Source organism: Diceros bicornis, chromosome 37, assembly GCF_020826845.1.
Source record: "Diceros bicornis minor isolate mBicDic1 chromosome 37, mDicBic1.mat.cur, whole genome shotgun sequence".
In the NCBI taxonomy this organism is placed as follows: domain Eukaryota; kingdom Metazoa; phylum Chordata; class Mammalia; order Perissodactyla; family Rhinocerotidae; genus Diceros; species Diceros bicornis.
The window spans coordinates 7,383,982-7,400,875 of record NC_080776.1 but is presented as its reverse complement, the minus strand read 5'-3'; positions in this window follow the sequence as shown (position 1 = coordinate 7,400,875).

The window sequence follows — 16,894 nt, the reverse complement described above, 5'->3', positions numbered from 1 at the left end:
GACCGCACCCACACCCCTCTCTCCTTCTCTCGTCTCTCAACTCCTCCATCAGGCCCCAGCACGCAGGCAGGCTCAGTACCCAGGCACCTCTGCCTGGCGGGGTTCCTGAAGCCTATGGAAGGAGAGGGGATGAGAGAGAGGGTGTGAGGGGGACAAAGCAGACAGACAGACGAGGTGGCGCCTTTCCGAGGGATGTGCCTTCTTGTTGGCTGGAACCCTCAGTGGCCCCGTGCACTTGATGCTGTGTGTAAAAATAACTTCTTGGCATTGGAGGAAATGAATTAGTTGCCCATATTCAAAATTGAAGAAAAAGAATATTCCCAACGTAGCACAAATTGAGTCACAGACATGCCCTGAACCCACTAACTGCCCTTCACAGCACATGGGAAGCTTTTTAAAACTCCCTTGTACCGCCCTGGAAGGTAAGAACCTCTCCAAGTCCATTGCTGGCTCTGTAAGTCAAAAATCCTTTTTTTTAAAGTAAAGTTTCTCACAGCTGCATGTGAATCTACAGTTTTGAGAAATTTGTAGATTCACATTCAGTTGTAAGAAATAATACAGAGAGATCCCCTGTACCTTTTACTCAATTCCCCCACAGTAACATCTTGCAAAACTATAGTACAATATCTCAGCTAGGAGATCCATGTTTATACAGTCAAGACACAGATTTCCATCACCACAAAGGTCCCTCATGGTGACCTTTTATAGCCACACCCACTTCTCCTCCCCCTCTTTACCCCTGGCAATCACCAGTCTGCTCTCCATTTCTAAAATTTGTTATTTCACGAATGTTATAAAAATGGAATCATACAATATGTCAACTTTTGAGATTGCCTTTTTTCATTCTACGTAATTCTCTAGAATTTGCTCTAAAAGTACTGAATCTATCAATTATTCATTCCTTTTTGTTGCAAAGTAGTATTCCATCAAATGAATGTACCACAATTTGTTTAACCATTCACCTGTTGAAGGACATCTAGGTTGTTCCCAGTTTCTGCCTATTACAAATAAAGTTGCTATAAACATTCATTTTTGTGTGAAGAGAAGCCTTCATTTCTCTGGGATAAATGCCCTAGAGTGGCTCACTGGGTCCTACGATAATTGCACGTTGAGTACTGCACCTTTTAAAATGCTTCTCTGAAACTATTCCTTACACGTGTCTGGGAGTGTTCTGGGCTGGGAGGTAAGCAGAAGGAGAAGCTGGAAGTTGAAGGAGGGAGTCGTTGAGATGCCAATGTGGAGCCGAACTGCTGCTGAAACACACATCTGGTGCCTGCATGGTGAAGGTGGACCAGGAACACAACCAAGTAGGGTGGGCAGAATAATAGCCCCCCAAAGATGCCCATGCCGTAATCCCCAGAACCGTGACCATATTAAGTTACATGGCAAGGAGGAATGAAGGTTGCAAATGGAATTAAGGTTGTGGATCAGCTGACCTTGAGATGGAAGAATATTCTGGATGGTCCAGGTGGGCCCCGTATAAGCATGGGGTCTTGAGAAATGGAAGAGGAAGGTGGAAGAGGAGAGTCAGAGAACAATATGACTATGGAAGGAAGGCCCCAAAAGATTCAATGTTGCTGATTTTGAAGACGGAGGAAGACGACCCTGAGCCAAGGAGCGTAGGTGGTTTCTAGAAGCTGGAAAAAGCCAGGAAACATGTTCTCCCCTATAGCCTCCAGGAAGGAACGCAGTCGCAGTTTTTGTAGGCCAGCAATTCTTGCGTCAGACCTCTGACTACAGGAATCGTAAGATAATAAATTCCCGTTATTTTAAGCCACCGAGTTTATGTGTTACAGCAGCAAATAGAAAACTAATACGCCAGGTGACCTCGAGGTGGGTTCCCACCTTCAGAGTCTGCCACACCTGCTCCTGAACAGGCCTGTCTTATGAAGGGGAGAAGAGGGAACGTGGGACTTCTCTCATGCTTGGTTCAAGTACCTACACACTTTTGGATTGGCCATAGGCTCAGGCCTCTCTCTTCCCATGCCTGACCTGTTGCCTGCTGCTCCTTTCCAATGGATCCCCCAACCTCTCTGAGCCTTGTCCTGTCCCCCCCAGGCAGCATCTTCAGCATCAAGGACTCTGAGAGCATCCATCCAGCAAACTCAAACCTCAGCCCCGCCTTACCCATGAAAAAACTTACAGAACTTTTGGGATTTGAAACCTGTCTGTCCACTGAGATTTAGCACTTAATTAATAGAAACCCATCAGACCTACCTCTCTTACAGCCAGAGACTGCTCTGCAAAATCAGGCAATCAGTGTTCCATCAGCACGTTAATGAGCTGGGTGTTTTTTCCTCTGATAATGACCCTAGAAAGTGATGAGCCCTGGGTGTAGATGAAAGAGATCCAGACAAATGACGTCAAAACAACCCTTTCATGAGGAAGAAAAAGTGAGGTGACAATTCCCTAAATGAGCAGTTCTCAGGCAAAGAGTGAATCAGAATCACAAGGAATCAACCTCTACTCGCATTCCATGCTCACCCACCCACAAGCACACCCGACAGACGCTTTCTGCTCCATCAGAATGATCATAATTCCATGAGGACCATTGCCTTGAGAGCTTAATCTGTGCGGGCATCAATAAACAACCTAACCAATATGCAAATATGTACCTAGGAACCAGCACCCCCAAACACACACACACACACTTAATTTGATCCACTGTTTTAGCATCTAGTTAGGCTTTGGCATGAAGCCAAGACTACGAAGCTGGTCTAAGCCAGAAGACTCCTCTAATTAGTGGTCTCCCAACTAAGCCCTCTCTCACCTGAATGTGGCATTCCTCACCCTTGCCTGTTTTCTCATTTTATACATGGGGTTGGGCAATAGGCAGTGGAAAAGGAGAATGGATGGATTGTCACCACCCCGGAGATTTCCAGAGATACCACCAAAGAAAATATCCTCCTGACAATGAGACCTCTGAAACACCAAGAATACCTCACTCATTCATTTCACAAATATTTGTTCTGCAAAAATGTAAGAGGTGTCACCTCAGGTCAGACCAAAAGTGCAAGTAGCCCAGTGCTGCAAGTTCTCTGACCATCTGCTGGGGCATATGAGCAACTGACAACCCGAAGAGCAGAGGCTGGGGCCGTGGTGCTCAACCACTATCGCCCTGACCTCCACCAGTGAGCCACCAAATCTGAATAAGTGTGATTTATTTTTGCTGCACTTGAGTATACACACTGGTAGGACAGTGGTGGTCATGTGGCTCTTTGAGCTGACCATACAGCATGATTCAGGTACAGCTAGCTGTGGGGAAGGGGACTTTCTTAGTCTACTCCAGCTGCCATGATGAAATACCATAGACTGGGTGGCTCAAACAACAGACATTATTTTCTCACAGTTCTGGAAGCTGGAAGTCCAAGATCAGGGCACCAGCATGGCCGGGTTCTGGTGAAAACCCTCTTCCTGGCTTGCAGATGGCCGCCTTCTCATTGTGTGCCCACACAGCCTTTCCTTGGTGCCTGCACATAGACAGAGAGAGATCTGATCTCTCTTCCTCTTCTTATGAGGACACTAATCCCATCACAGATGCCTCACCCTCATGACCTCATCTAAACCTAAAGACCTCCAGTCTCACCTCCAGATGCCATCACATTAGGAGTCAGGGCTTCAACATATGAATTTTGAGGGGACCCAAACATTCAGCCTCTAATAAGGACAGAGATGAGTTCTGAAGAAAGAGACCATGTTCAGTGGACCATGTAAGAATGCACTGGAGAGAATGTAAGACAGCGTGTCAGGGTAATAAAGAGTTCTACTCACAGGGACCACAGCATTGAAAGGAACCCAAGCAATTTATGAGGAAACTGGATGCTTTTATAGATACTGAAAGACATTACTGTACTGCTGTCGTCGACTGCATTTTAGTAATTGCTAGCTCATTACGTGCTATGTTGAGGTCTTTATTCATATCAAGTGTGTTTCCAATATTATGCACAAGTGCAAAAAGGCTGGAAGCCACCAGGTTAGGGACATACTCCCAGCTTCACTAATTTTGTGATGCTTTTCTGTGACCCGCCTGTACCATCTTTGGATGGTAATAATCTCTACAGAAGGTATTAATGTCTCTGTACAGTTTGCATTCTTTGAATTTCTGTTCTAAAATTGCCCATTGCATGCTTCTAGGAAAGTTCTCTTCTTCTTATAGGGAAGATGTTGAAAATCATATCCAGGTTTACTCTATTACAACTCTGGATAGCTTCATAAACATGTACCACATAACTCCTCAGCCTCTATATTTTCAGCATGAGGAATCTTCTGTATAAGGAGACAGATAGCCTTCCACGAGCTGGATCATGGGGTGACCTCTCTATTATTTTTACTTGAGACCCAGCAAGTAGAATGTGTTGGTACTATGGTTGGTATGTGGAGGGCAGGGCAACGACTTCTGGTTTCAATACCCTTCAGGAAGAAGCTCACCATCGTGTTGGCTTTTTTTCTGCCACAGCTAATAGCCCTGTCTTCAGGAAACAGTCTGCAAAGACTCTTAGTTTCTGTTTTTAGGGCTGCAGAATTCCAATAAAAGTTAAGGAAGTCCTGCTTGACCCTAAAAAAGTCACAGTGAAGAATTTCCCAGCTCTCAAATATGTGTAGTGAATTTAACTTTTTTTTATTATAAAAGCAATACAAGTTCAATGTAGAAATTTAGAAAATAGAGAAAAAAAGCACAAAGAAAACAAAACTCATATTTTGTGCATGTATCTATATATAAATATTTTAACATAATCAGGACCATACTGTATCTAACTGTATCTAACCTGCTTTTTTAATTTATTAATAAGACGTGAACATTTTCTCCTGTCGTTTATGTAGATCTTTGCCAATCTATTTTTTCAAGATAGATGGCATGCTGTTATATGGGTGTATCATGATTTATTAAACCTACCCTTTATTGCTGGCTACTTAGTCCATTTCTAACTTTTCACCACTTCAAACTATCCTCTTAAAAAGTATTGCACGTTGAATCCTAATCTATAATTCATTACAGAGGAGGGGTTATCAAATGTCAAGTGAACCTTAAGCAAGCTACTCTCTGGATTATTGACAAGTAGGTAATTGACATCCATTTAAGGTGATAACTGCGCTAAGAGCAGGGTAGAAACCAAGGGAAACCAAAATACTCAAATGAAAGCCTGAAGATGGTGTTGCTTCAATGGGTTTGGAGAAGTAAATACATCAACCATCCAAATGATAACTCACCGAATCTAAAATGCATTCATTGTAAGATGCACCATTTAGTGTAGGTCCCACTAAGGACGAAAGAAAAGCTGCCAATAATCAGTTGATGCCATCACTTGTACACAGCATTCAGCTGGTTTAGAAGACCAAAGGCCCAAGGAAGAAAGTCTTGCTCAAAAGAGATGCTGGGCAGGACTAGAATACGCGTTGGAAGGAATCAGCTGAATGTAAGGCCATTTCACCCTAAAACCAAGGCCTAAAGTTAGAACGTTGAAAATAGATGTCCTATGACTGTGATGAAAATCAAGCTGACCTCCCCAGGGAAAAGCAGACTGGGATTGCCAAATCGTGATCATTTTATTAGCCTGCATGTTATCTTGAAATGCTCAAATAAGCCTTTAGACTTAGCACGCTATGTTTCAGTCATTCTCGTCTCCTCACAGCTCCCTCGCTTCACCAGGCTGTTTGATCCTTCTGTGCCTTTTCAAAAACAATTCTCTCTGCCTAAAACACCCACGATCATCCAGAAAATACAACTCAAGCCATGCCTTATTGGGGACCTTCCCTGACCTCCCCTTGGAGGAGTGGAGTTGCCAGTGCTGAAGGAGAAAACCACCCCCTCCTTGGACCCATCCTCGACTTTGCACAACAGCTCCTGTGTCAACTATGGCCTCTCAGACCCCAACAAGCGGGGCGAAGACAGAGACCCAAAAGAGGGCACTTCGCGTGGTGCTGGGATTCTAGGAGCCAGAATCTTGCCTGATGGTCAAGCCAGCTTCTCACAGATTGGAACCGATAACCTGAACCCACAACACTTTAACTCTTAGCTTTTTGAAGATGCTAAAAGGGTTTGATGAGACTGGCAGAGCCCAGCTGTGCAATGAGTTCTACATGCTTTTCACTAAAAAGTTATCTTGATCCTATCCGACACAACCACGAGGCAGAGGGTGTGTTTGCGTATCCTCTGCCAGTTTCCCCCTCAAAAGCAGTAAAAGGCCTCAAATTTAGGAAACAGGCCTATCCTCCAAGCTGTGCTCACAGCTCCTCTATCCCGGCCTGTGCGTCCCACCGCTTACACCACATCTCCAGTTCTCACTTACTGCAGCTCAATTGCTCAGAGTTTGTTTTTAATAAAAAACAAAATCCTGCCTTGGTAACAAACTGTACAAATAGTTTGGGTCTGCTTCGATAGCCCAGCAGCTTTCTCTTTAATCCAGGCATTAAGACCTCAGGCTCCCAGTGTCCCCTGCCTCCAGGCTGGGAGGATCATTTCAAATTCCCTTTGGCGGGAAAGGGAAGTTCCTACTTGGAGACTTGGCTAGAAATGGATCAGTTGTGCATTCCTCAGGACCCATAGCAACTCGGGAGCTTTCCTGTTTAACCGTTTTATGCCCACTCGCTTGTGGACGCCAGTACTCCTAAGTACACTGCATTTTAATCAAGAATTTATATATCTGTCTGGAAGTCTGAAGGCCTGGAACCATGTCTTGATCGTCTTCGAATTCAGTGTTAAGCATGGTGCAGCCCCCAAAATGAATGAATGAATAAAAAAAATGGAGGTTGATTCAAACTGGATATAATTTATCATCTCTTAGAGAGCTCTGGGGCACTGAAGGTTGAATTAATCAAGCTCACATACTCCCCTCTCTGCTGTGTACTATCTTCATATGATCACCTGTCCCTGCAAGATGCTTCTTGCATCTTTGTCCATTGGTTTCTTTCTCTGTTCCCCATTCTCATCCTCTCCTCAGCCCCCCACCAAGTACATAAGGTTTAATTGAGCAAACCATCTACCTAGATAAAATTTGTTTCTGAGATGGCTTCACACCCTAGTCAAGTTGCTTGGCACAGTTAAACAGCTGAGGAGAGATTGTGCAGACAGTATAGGAATGCAGGAAACAAACAAGAAGAAAGGCAAAGATCTCCAGAGTGAGGTCTTTGGAGGACAGCCCATCCTCGGCTATCCTACCAACGCTTTTCTTCGGATAGCAACCCCCAAAGTTATCTGCAGCGCATATTAGGGAGTTTTCTCTGTTGGGGTGATGGGGATGCATCTCACTGTCACCCCTTAGCCTTCCTTCTTCTCATCAGAAAGCATTTCATGGATGCAGTGGTCTAGAGTTTTACTCTCTGAGGGTGGGCAACTTCTGTCTATGATGGATCCTACTGAGTGTCAATCATCAGGTTTATCCATCAGGATGGACAGGCAGCCAATGTTCTGTAACAGACAACCCCCAAATCTCAGAGACTTAAAACAAGACAGGTTTGTTTTATACCACATGTGCTTCACAGACCTGCTCAATGCCCCATCTCTCATCCTTCCAATACCCAGTTTGAGATGACCAGGCTGCCATCATCTCAAACATTATCAGTGTCAGTGACAGAGGGCAAAGGAGAAAGAGCATGGTAAATATCAATCCCACAATAGCTCTTAAAGCCTCTATCAGGAAGTGAGATCCATCACTTCCACTCACATTCCATTGAACAAAGCAAGTCATTGGCCGCATCTGGATTCAATTGGGTAAGGAAGAGTAACTCTACCCCATGCACATAAACAGCACTAATGACCACCACACACTGTGTCTTCCACGGAGTTGGAGCTCAATTAATCTGTTTGACAGGGAGAAAATCCCCATTTACTTGCCCTCTAGGGTAAGGGTAAGGAGAAGATCCTTGTTTTACAGAAAGGAGGTGAATCATGTGTATGCATAAAGAGAAGGCAAATGAGCACCAAATTGCTCCACGTAAGAGAAAGATGCACCCAGGGGGAAGGTCCAGGGGTCCTGAGTGGGTGGAGGAGGCTTGGACCCCCTCTGGGGCAGGGAAAAAGAAACTAAAGGGGAGAGTTTGTAGAAAGAGAGAGAGAGAAAAAGAATATGTAGCCACCAGAGGGAGAGCAGAGATGGCTAAAGAGGACGTTTAGAAAGCTTTGTTATATGGGAAGTGATATGCCCTCTTCGGGCATCTCTCCTGCTTTTGGAGCATGACTTGTGGGTTTTGAAAGTGACAACATGCTGAGGCTGGTCTCGGGGCAAACACAAGGCAAGGCCAGAGGCTGCCAAGGCAGCCCAATTACTGTCTACAGGCCAAAGTCAAGTTTTGTTCTGTTTCATTTGGTTTGCCTGATCTGGCTCCAACTAGCCCGTTCTTTACCCTCCACTATGACCCAGCACCTCTCCGGGGGCATATGCTGTGCTGTACCCCATCACCACACGTGGGCTGCTCAGCACTTCCCACCCTTATGCCTCTGTTCTTATTGTCTCGCCCACCTCCTACGCCCCAGCCCCAACTGTCCACTTTCCACCTCTAAAAATCCTCTCCTCTCTTCCAGCCACATCTCAAAGGTCACCAATTCCCTTGAATCTAAGATGAGGTTCCCGTCTCTCTCCACACCACGGCCACCCCTTTCACCAAGGACTGCCACGTACTGAAATTACTGGTTGAGATGCTGTCTCCCCTAAAAGACTGTGAGACCCTTGAGGGCGGGAGATAATTTCTACTGAGCTTAACTTTTTGTCCCCAGCTCCCATTATAGGATTGAGTATGAAGTAACAGCCATAATGACACTAAGTAGTAGTGACAGTGACAGATGACATTTACCAACCACTTACGGTTGACTCTGCGCTAAAGGCTTGGGTACATCATCTTTTTATCTGTACAACCACCCTGGTGAGTATTATTAGCCTTACTTTACAGATGAAAAAAATGAAGGCCCAGAGAGAATAAGCAACCAGCCCCAGATCACACAGCTCTGGTGTCAGAATAGCCTTGGTTTGAACACCTTCCTCCTCACTTAACTCCAGTGGGTCAATTGCTTCTCCAAAGTTCTGAGCACATACTACTTAGTGGTGGGGCTCAGCTTTCAGCTTAAGTCTTTCTGACGCCAAAGATTACACTCTTAAACACAAGGTGTTTGTGGCAGAGACTGTCTAGCTATTCCCCAAACCATTGTCCTTTACCTCCAGGGCACTCCATTTCTAGCCTCCTGAATGATAGGTGCAGCCATGTGCCTGTGTGTGTGTGGGCAGGAGTGATGACCACCACCGATAGACCTGGACCGTGAAAACTTCCCATGGGGTCCTCCACGGCCTCTCCCTCCCATCCCCCCTGCCACTGTGTGGCTATGAGGATCCATGGAGGGCTCAGAGCTGTAAATGAAAAAAGCCACTAGATGGATGAGTGACCTTATGGAGCAGAGTCCCTCCCACTCCCACCCCAGACAACTCTGCCCTCCTCCTCTGAAGACGGGAACAAGAAATCAACATTTATTGTGCTAAGCCATAGAGATCTGAGTGCAGGCTGGGGAAACAGCTTCCCTGACTAAAACGGTGCTCAAGAGATGGTTGATTTTAAAGTGATTTGGGGGGAGGCCAATGAGATTGCAGGAGCTGTGTTATGTCAGCAGGGGCAGGGAGAGGGTCCCCAGGCGTGCAAGACTTGACATCCATTCATCCATTGACTCTACACAACTTGAGGGCAGGGTGCTGACTAGCCTGAGTGAACGAGCAGGACAAGAGATGAAGGGGAAGGACCTGGGAGCAGGGAGACAGGAGACCTGCCTCAGAGAGTCCTTGGGACGGGGCTACTTCTGTTTACAAAGACCAACCAGAATGGCCGAGGGCAGCTACAAAAACAGAAGGAGTTAGGGCTCCTGACAAGGGGGTGCTGGCCAAGTGTGGGAGAAAGCCCATGTGGCCTGCATGGCTGGCAGCCTGGGCGGCCCAGAGGCTTCCTCTGAGATCTGGCCCAGTTCTTTCTCAAGCAGCTCTCCGAAACATGAGCTGGCATCGTGTCCCGGCAGCTGGTTTCCCACTGCCCCCTCTCTCTCTTTCTGCTTTTTCTTTCTCTGAACTCTCCTCTCCTTGCCACCACCCTCCTACTCTTAAGCCACTGCACTGGGTAGAGATTGACAGTCCCCTGGGGCAAAGAACACCCTAAACCTGCAAGCAGACCGTCCCTCTGCCCACCCACACATCACACTCCACTTATTTGCATGTCAATACCCAGAATGCCTTGCTGGTCCATGCCAGAGCCATTAGACACATTAGACAGCCATTGCCAGTGTCTGGATCCTGGAGTTGGCAAAGCAAGGTGTCTCTCCGAGGGCAGTGGGTTTGCTTCCATGCCAGTTGAAATTGGGACTGAGCCGCTTCACCTGCAGCCTCGGTCCCCTTCACAGAGTTCCGCTAACACGGCTCAAGTTGGCACAAGGCAAAAAGAAACCCAGATGCACTAAGAAACGATTTTTAAAGCCATTTGACCAGCTTTCACCAAGTCCATCCACCAACACAGCCCCCTCACATTCCAGCTCAGCCCAGCCCTCAACCCAAGAGTGCGGTCTCTCCTTACCACCACGGGCTGCAAGAGAACTTTCTTAAAACTCAGATTTGGGGAGTTTTTCTACCCCCCTCCATAATTTCAGGGTGCAATAGCTTCATCTTTGGGTTCAGAGAGGGCAAGCACCTTGCTAAAAACCACACAGGCACGATGAGCCTCCCAGCCTTGGTCCCAGTGTCTCGAAGTTTCCTTAGGCTGCAGCTTGAGAGGTATCAGTTCACAGTCCCAGAGAGCAACTTGGGAAAAGCCAACTTGTCCAGGTGAGGGAGAAAGGAGAGCGGGTACAAGCACCAAGAAAATATCCGGGAGAATAATTGTAAGGAATGATGATGAACATGTGTGTGGAAGGTGGGCGGAAGAGAAGGATATACAGAAGAATAAGAAAAATAGCAAACTGCAACCTCCATGTTCTGTTTCATCCAAAAAGGGCTTCTTGTGTGCAGAGTATATTAGACATATCTGCTCCTGCCCCAATAGGAATGTAAAGCACCATCCCTGACTCAGACAGATGCTTAATAATTCAACTATTCATTCCCTCAGTTAAACCTAATGTGCTTCCTATGTGTCTGCCACTGTAGTGGTAACTGGGGACACACAAATGAAAGATGTGGCCTCTGCAAGATGATGCCTTCAATGCCCCTTTCCTCCTGCCATGTGTGATGACTGCTTTCTGGGTGTCGGGGGTGGGTCCCCCTGAGTCCTCTATGCTCCCTCGTCAGGGCAGCAGTTGGCCCAACAGCACTGGGGGAAAAGTGGACCCTGGAGCCACACTGCTCCCATTCAAAAGTAGGCTCTGCTGCCTTCCAGCTTGGGAATCTTGGGCCAGTCCCTCGTCTCCACACCTCAGCTTCCTTATCTGCAAAATGGAGCCAATAACAGAACTCCCTCATTGAGTGGAGGTGAGGACTGAATGAGTTAACACATGGAATGCTCTCAACACGGTGTCTGACACACATCAAGCCCTCAGTAAACATTGCTGTTGCTATCATCGCAGTTGGCCGCGCAGATTAACCAAAGTCACTGCCAAGCTGCAGGAAACAGCAGCCAATTGCCACAGACCTGAGCAAAGCTAAACAGTTTTTACAGGAAACTAGACCATGAACTTGGCCTCCTTGCATGGGGCTCTAACCAGATAAGTACAGGAAAGCAAGCACTTATTACATGTATAGGCCAGGAGATAAGTTGATTATTGGAATGGTGATTGGCTAGTAAGTTAGGAGAATTTCAGATTTAAACATACATAGGAAAGGCCTTCTCCCATTCCCTGGCTCTCAGCCACTGCATTGCTGTAGGGTAGAGGATAGGTGAGGCTGGAAGGGAGTCACAGAGAAACTTCTGAGACAGTGCTTGTGGCCAGAACCAGGACAGGCAGGGGTCCTAACAGGAGGTCAAGGTAACTCTAGCTTCTTGAGAATGTGATGGGTGGACCGTTGCTAAATGTTTCTCCACCTTGACACTGCCCTCTCCTTGGCGCCTTCCCACCTGCCCTCCCCCAACTCACCCCTCAAGGTGGGGTCAAAGACAGAGGGATTTGGAGGGCTGAGTCCCAAGTCCCAGGAAAACTCCTTTCTCTGTTCCCCAGGATTAGGAGATTAGGAGGAGAACAAAGGAACAATTCACCAGTGGATTCTGCAATTCTCCCGCGTCCGACTCAGCAACCGCTGAGTTCCCACCATCTCAAGTGGCTGGAGAGAGGACTGAGACCAGCTGGCTGGCCTTAAACAGTGTCTGTACAAATGCTTCTCTTAGAGACACTTCAGTGTCTTCTATTCATGTATCTTGGGATAGAAGGGAATGAGTGTGCGTACGTGTGTGTGTGTGCAGGTTGCTTAGGGAAAAATCAGAGGTAAGGGAGATAGGTACTGAACCAGAAAACCTTCCACAGATCTTCTCTTCAGAAAAATGCCTGGTTCCCCTAAATCCAGAAGACTGACACCAACCAGGGAGGAAGACAGCTGTACAACCAATACAACCCAACCCCACTTCCAACAGATACACACTCTGCAAAAGAGGTACATTTTGAAACTTTTGGAAAATTGAGAGAGAAAAAAGTTACCCACAATTTCATCATGGGTAGGATTTTGGTATATTTCTTCCAGCTTTTTCCCCTTTGTATCTTTAAATATATGTGCAATTATTATCGTCCAATTCACACATTCTTGGGTCTTGCGATGTCTTCTCTTTCTTTACTTTGTACCACAAGCATCTTTTTGTGTTGTGACACCTTCTTCCCATCCAGTCTTCTTACAGATGGAGCCCAATTTGAGGATTGATTGTTGAAGGGGTTTGAGATGATTCACAAGGGTGAAAGGAAGACTGAAGGAGATCCTGAGTGACCATGTTTAAGCTCATGCAAGTCTACTTCCAAATACAATATGGAAGGCACATCTCTCCAGTTGCCTTATGGTCCAAATAAAATAAGAGGAAAGAAATGAAAACTGAAGCTGTAAGGGAAATTTTGCTGACTATTAAGATAATTATACTCTAAAGTGGATTAAAGTTCCCTGGATCTTTCTGTTCAGGGTGAATTGCGGTCAGTCTTTCCTAGACGCCAAGAGATGCACAAAATGTGACTCCTCTTACCAAAGGGGTTTAGTATCTGATCGTTCTTAACGGATCTTTTCTTCACTTCCTGCTTTCCTCTGTAAAACATATTCACATACATTCTCATTTCCTAGAACCACACCCTCCCATCTCCTAAACGTACACACCCTCTCTTCCTCATGTTCTCCAGCTTGGGCATCTTCCAAATCAGCAGCATTGAGAGAGTCCTAAAAATATTGCTTTTCCTTAGGAATTGGGGATTTGTTGGCAAATGTAGCTTTTAACAAGGGCTAGCGTATCTTGTCGCTGCCAGTACTTAGCTTCTACCTTCTTATTCTCCAGAGTTTCTGCCATCCAGAGATGCCAGAAAGGAGCTTGATGCAATGTCTGAAGCAGAAGTCTGTTGGCTAAACAAGGAAGAGGTGGTTCTTAGATGGAGTAGATACTGCTTTGTTGAGGGGATAACCGTGGGAGAGGTGAAGGTACATGTGGGGGCAGCAGCAGTATGGAGCAGAGAAGCTTCCAACCTTAGCTTGGAAAGGTAACACATCCTGCCGCTCAACTCCCTTCTCTGGTACATAGAACAGGGAGGGAGCACTAAGACCAACAGAAAAGGCCACCCTCCTCACTCTCCGGCCTCCAGAGAGCCATCGGCTGCTGCCAGCTGGGACAAAAAGGCAAAAGACCTCAGCTTTGTGGGGTCCTCATGGAGTAAGCCATCAGTTGCTGTGGCACAGTTTTGCCATGGCCCACAGAGTGCAGGGAAGAATAAAGATGTGAGTGGGCCAAAAAATCGAAAATGAGTCGTCACAGTTTGGAAGAAAAGAGGTCCTTCTTTCCAAGACTAGTTGCCTAAAGGCCTGGGATGGGAGAAGAATGAGAAGAATTTTTTCATGGTTATGCAATTATCATTAGAGGTTTCGGGAACTGACTGATACCTTTAATGACTGGTGCCTCTCTCTATCTTCTTTGGAGAACCCATCCCTAACTTGGCTTCAGCCTTCAGGGTCAGAGTTCTCAGGCCCCTCACCCAGCTGCTCATGGGGAAGTGCCCTCCTGACTAAGGATAAGCAGGTGGTGGGGAATGGGGGTAAAGCATCATAGAGTCATAATCATAAAAGCTCAAGCCAAAGTTGAAGAGAAAAGCCAGGATCATCTCTAGCTCACAGAGCAACAAAGGTCCCCATTTGGAAAGATGCTGTTGCAAGCCCTAAGTGGTTGGTAAGTGAGACATAGACACTGTGGGGAGAAGGAGTTGATGATTCTTTCAACTAATTTTTTAAAAGTCATAACATATCAATAGTTGGAAAAAGGACCTAAAGTTCATCTCAAGAATTCCTCCTTTTTCAGATGAAAGCATCCAGGTTCAGTTGGCCTAAATGGCCCGCCCGAAGTAATGGCAAGTTAGGGCCAGGGCCAGTGCCAGGCTGAAGCCACAGTGTTTTGAATCCAGCCTCAGGGTTCTTTGCATTACTCCCTATTCATAGTCATGCCTCCAGCACGTAAGCCCTCCCAGCCTCGCCAGGACGTTCCCCTCTCCCACACACAGCACTAAGCTGCATTCTGCTTTGGAGTGAGGGTCATTTCTCATCAGGGCTGCCTCAATTCTTATTGTATAGTCTGATGCCGTGCAACAAGCAGAGAAGCATGTGTGGGGGCAGGACTTCAAGCACAAAGGTCTCTAGGGAAAATCTTAGAAAAGAGGCAAATGGCTGAGAAATAGGGAAAGAGCAAAGACCTCAAAACATTTGGAATGGGAAAGGTTGAAAGCTTATAGTGATATTGGAGGAAAAGCTAAGAAAGCTTCTCTTCTAGGCAGAGCCATAAAATGCAAGCATTTGTGTTCTGTGCTCTCAGCCTTTCTTTTGGCTGCCTATTCCTCTCTCAGACATCAAGCTCTTCTTCTCCTTAAGCAACATTTTCTTTCAGGAAAGAAGCTAATGAGTGCATCCACGCTAAAGCAGAACTGGCTAAAAATTCTCCCAGGCAGAGTCCAAAGATGTTGGAGCTAGAAGAGACCAAGACGTACCATTGCCAACCTAGTTTGAAAAATTTTTTTTAATGTAGAAGCTAAATAATAGATATCATCATCATCACCTACATCGTGGACCAAGAATGTAAATCTAAGCCCTTAGCAGCCTGCCTGGCATAGCACAAGCCCTCAGCAGAGGACTGTAATCAAGAGTTACCCCAACTCTGCATCCCTTCTTAAGAGAGCTTGGCCTGGGTAGGTATTTGCAGGATCAAACATTATTTCTTGTGAATGTCTTTTCAGGATAATCTGCCACGGGCGCCACCTGGGGCCACTCTCTGGTCACTCCAAGTATTTGGAACCAAGAGATCATTATCACTTCTCTACAGGAACTCAGGACAAGCTGAGATGGGACAACACGCCTCTCTCCTTTTCCTAGGCCACCATAAGACTACACACCAAGCTGTAGTTAGATGCAGATATTTTTGTTGAAGAACTAGGGAAAACTAAAAAGCAAATGATCATTTAGGCTGGACAAATTTCAAGTGAATTGTGAATGTAGACCCTCTCAGTTCCCAAGGGAAGGCATCTAACATGTAGGCTTTCATGGGAAGAGGTCATCTCTGCAGGGTCGCCGTGTTGCACAACTCCTCGGAGCACCATTCTCATAACAGTCTATGCAAGGGCTCCCCTCGAGTTGTGCAGGGCCTGGCCTCCTCAGCTATGAAGCCGGCTTTGCCTCACCCCTCAGTCGACCCACCTGCACTCAGATAATTCACACGGCCTCAAGCACCCACATCTTTAAGTCTCTGTGTCTCAAATGCTACTCTCCTTCAGTACTTTCCTCTCCTTTCCATACAAAGGTCTCAGCTCTCCAAATCATTCCTATGTTTTACTGTCTCATGTACAGATATAAATACAGCCATACGGTCAACATCAGCATGTTGGCCATCACCAAATCTCAAAGACACCAGTAGAAGGCTCTAGTCCCATAAGCAAGAGTGAATATGGATCTTTGATTCTCCTACCTGGGAGAGCTGTCCCACAGACAAACATTAAGTGAAGGAGAGGAGAAAAAAGGGTACAATTTAAACCACAATAACTAAAGGCTCTAGCCCCACCCTTATGGTCAATGGGTGCCCATTATTGGGGGACAAGCATTTGGTTTCTTTGGGGGTCTCTCTTGTGGACAGCCATCCCCACAAAATGGCTACTCTGGGGTTTGCTCACTCTTCCTTCTAATCAAAAGACTTTAATAATAACCTGCATGATTCCCCAGATAGCAGAGCCTCTATAATATGTGCATTCTCAACTGGGATATTATCACTGTGAACATTGGTTTTTGGGGAGATTAAAAACATCTTGGATATTACAACGATTTGTAGCCTCCAAAGGGTCCCAGATGTGAACAGATATAGAGTATATAAGGGAGGAGGGGAAATGATAAAGAAATTAATGCCCAAAAAGTCTTCTTAGGAGAGCGATAATGAAAAAAGTTGAGAAACACTGCTCTTAGAGAGGAGGGAAACTGGGATGGGGGAAAGTTGCCAATTCTAACTGCTGCGATAATCATCATCATCATCATCACAATTGAAAACATTTTGTATGCATGCCGTAAATTAATCCTCCTAATAATCTTAAGGGGTAAGTACTATTATACTCATTTAAGATGACGAAACTGCTTTAGAGGTATTGTCCAAGGCCACACAGCTAGTAACTGACATAGGCATGATTCCAGCCCAGCTCTGTCTGACTCCAAAGCCCACGGTCGCAACCATCCTAGAATACTGACTGCATTGTCAGCCCAGTAGAAAGGAGGTTGGCAACAGAGCAGCCCATCTCTAAATTCTACCA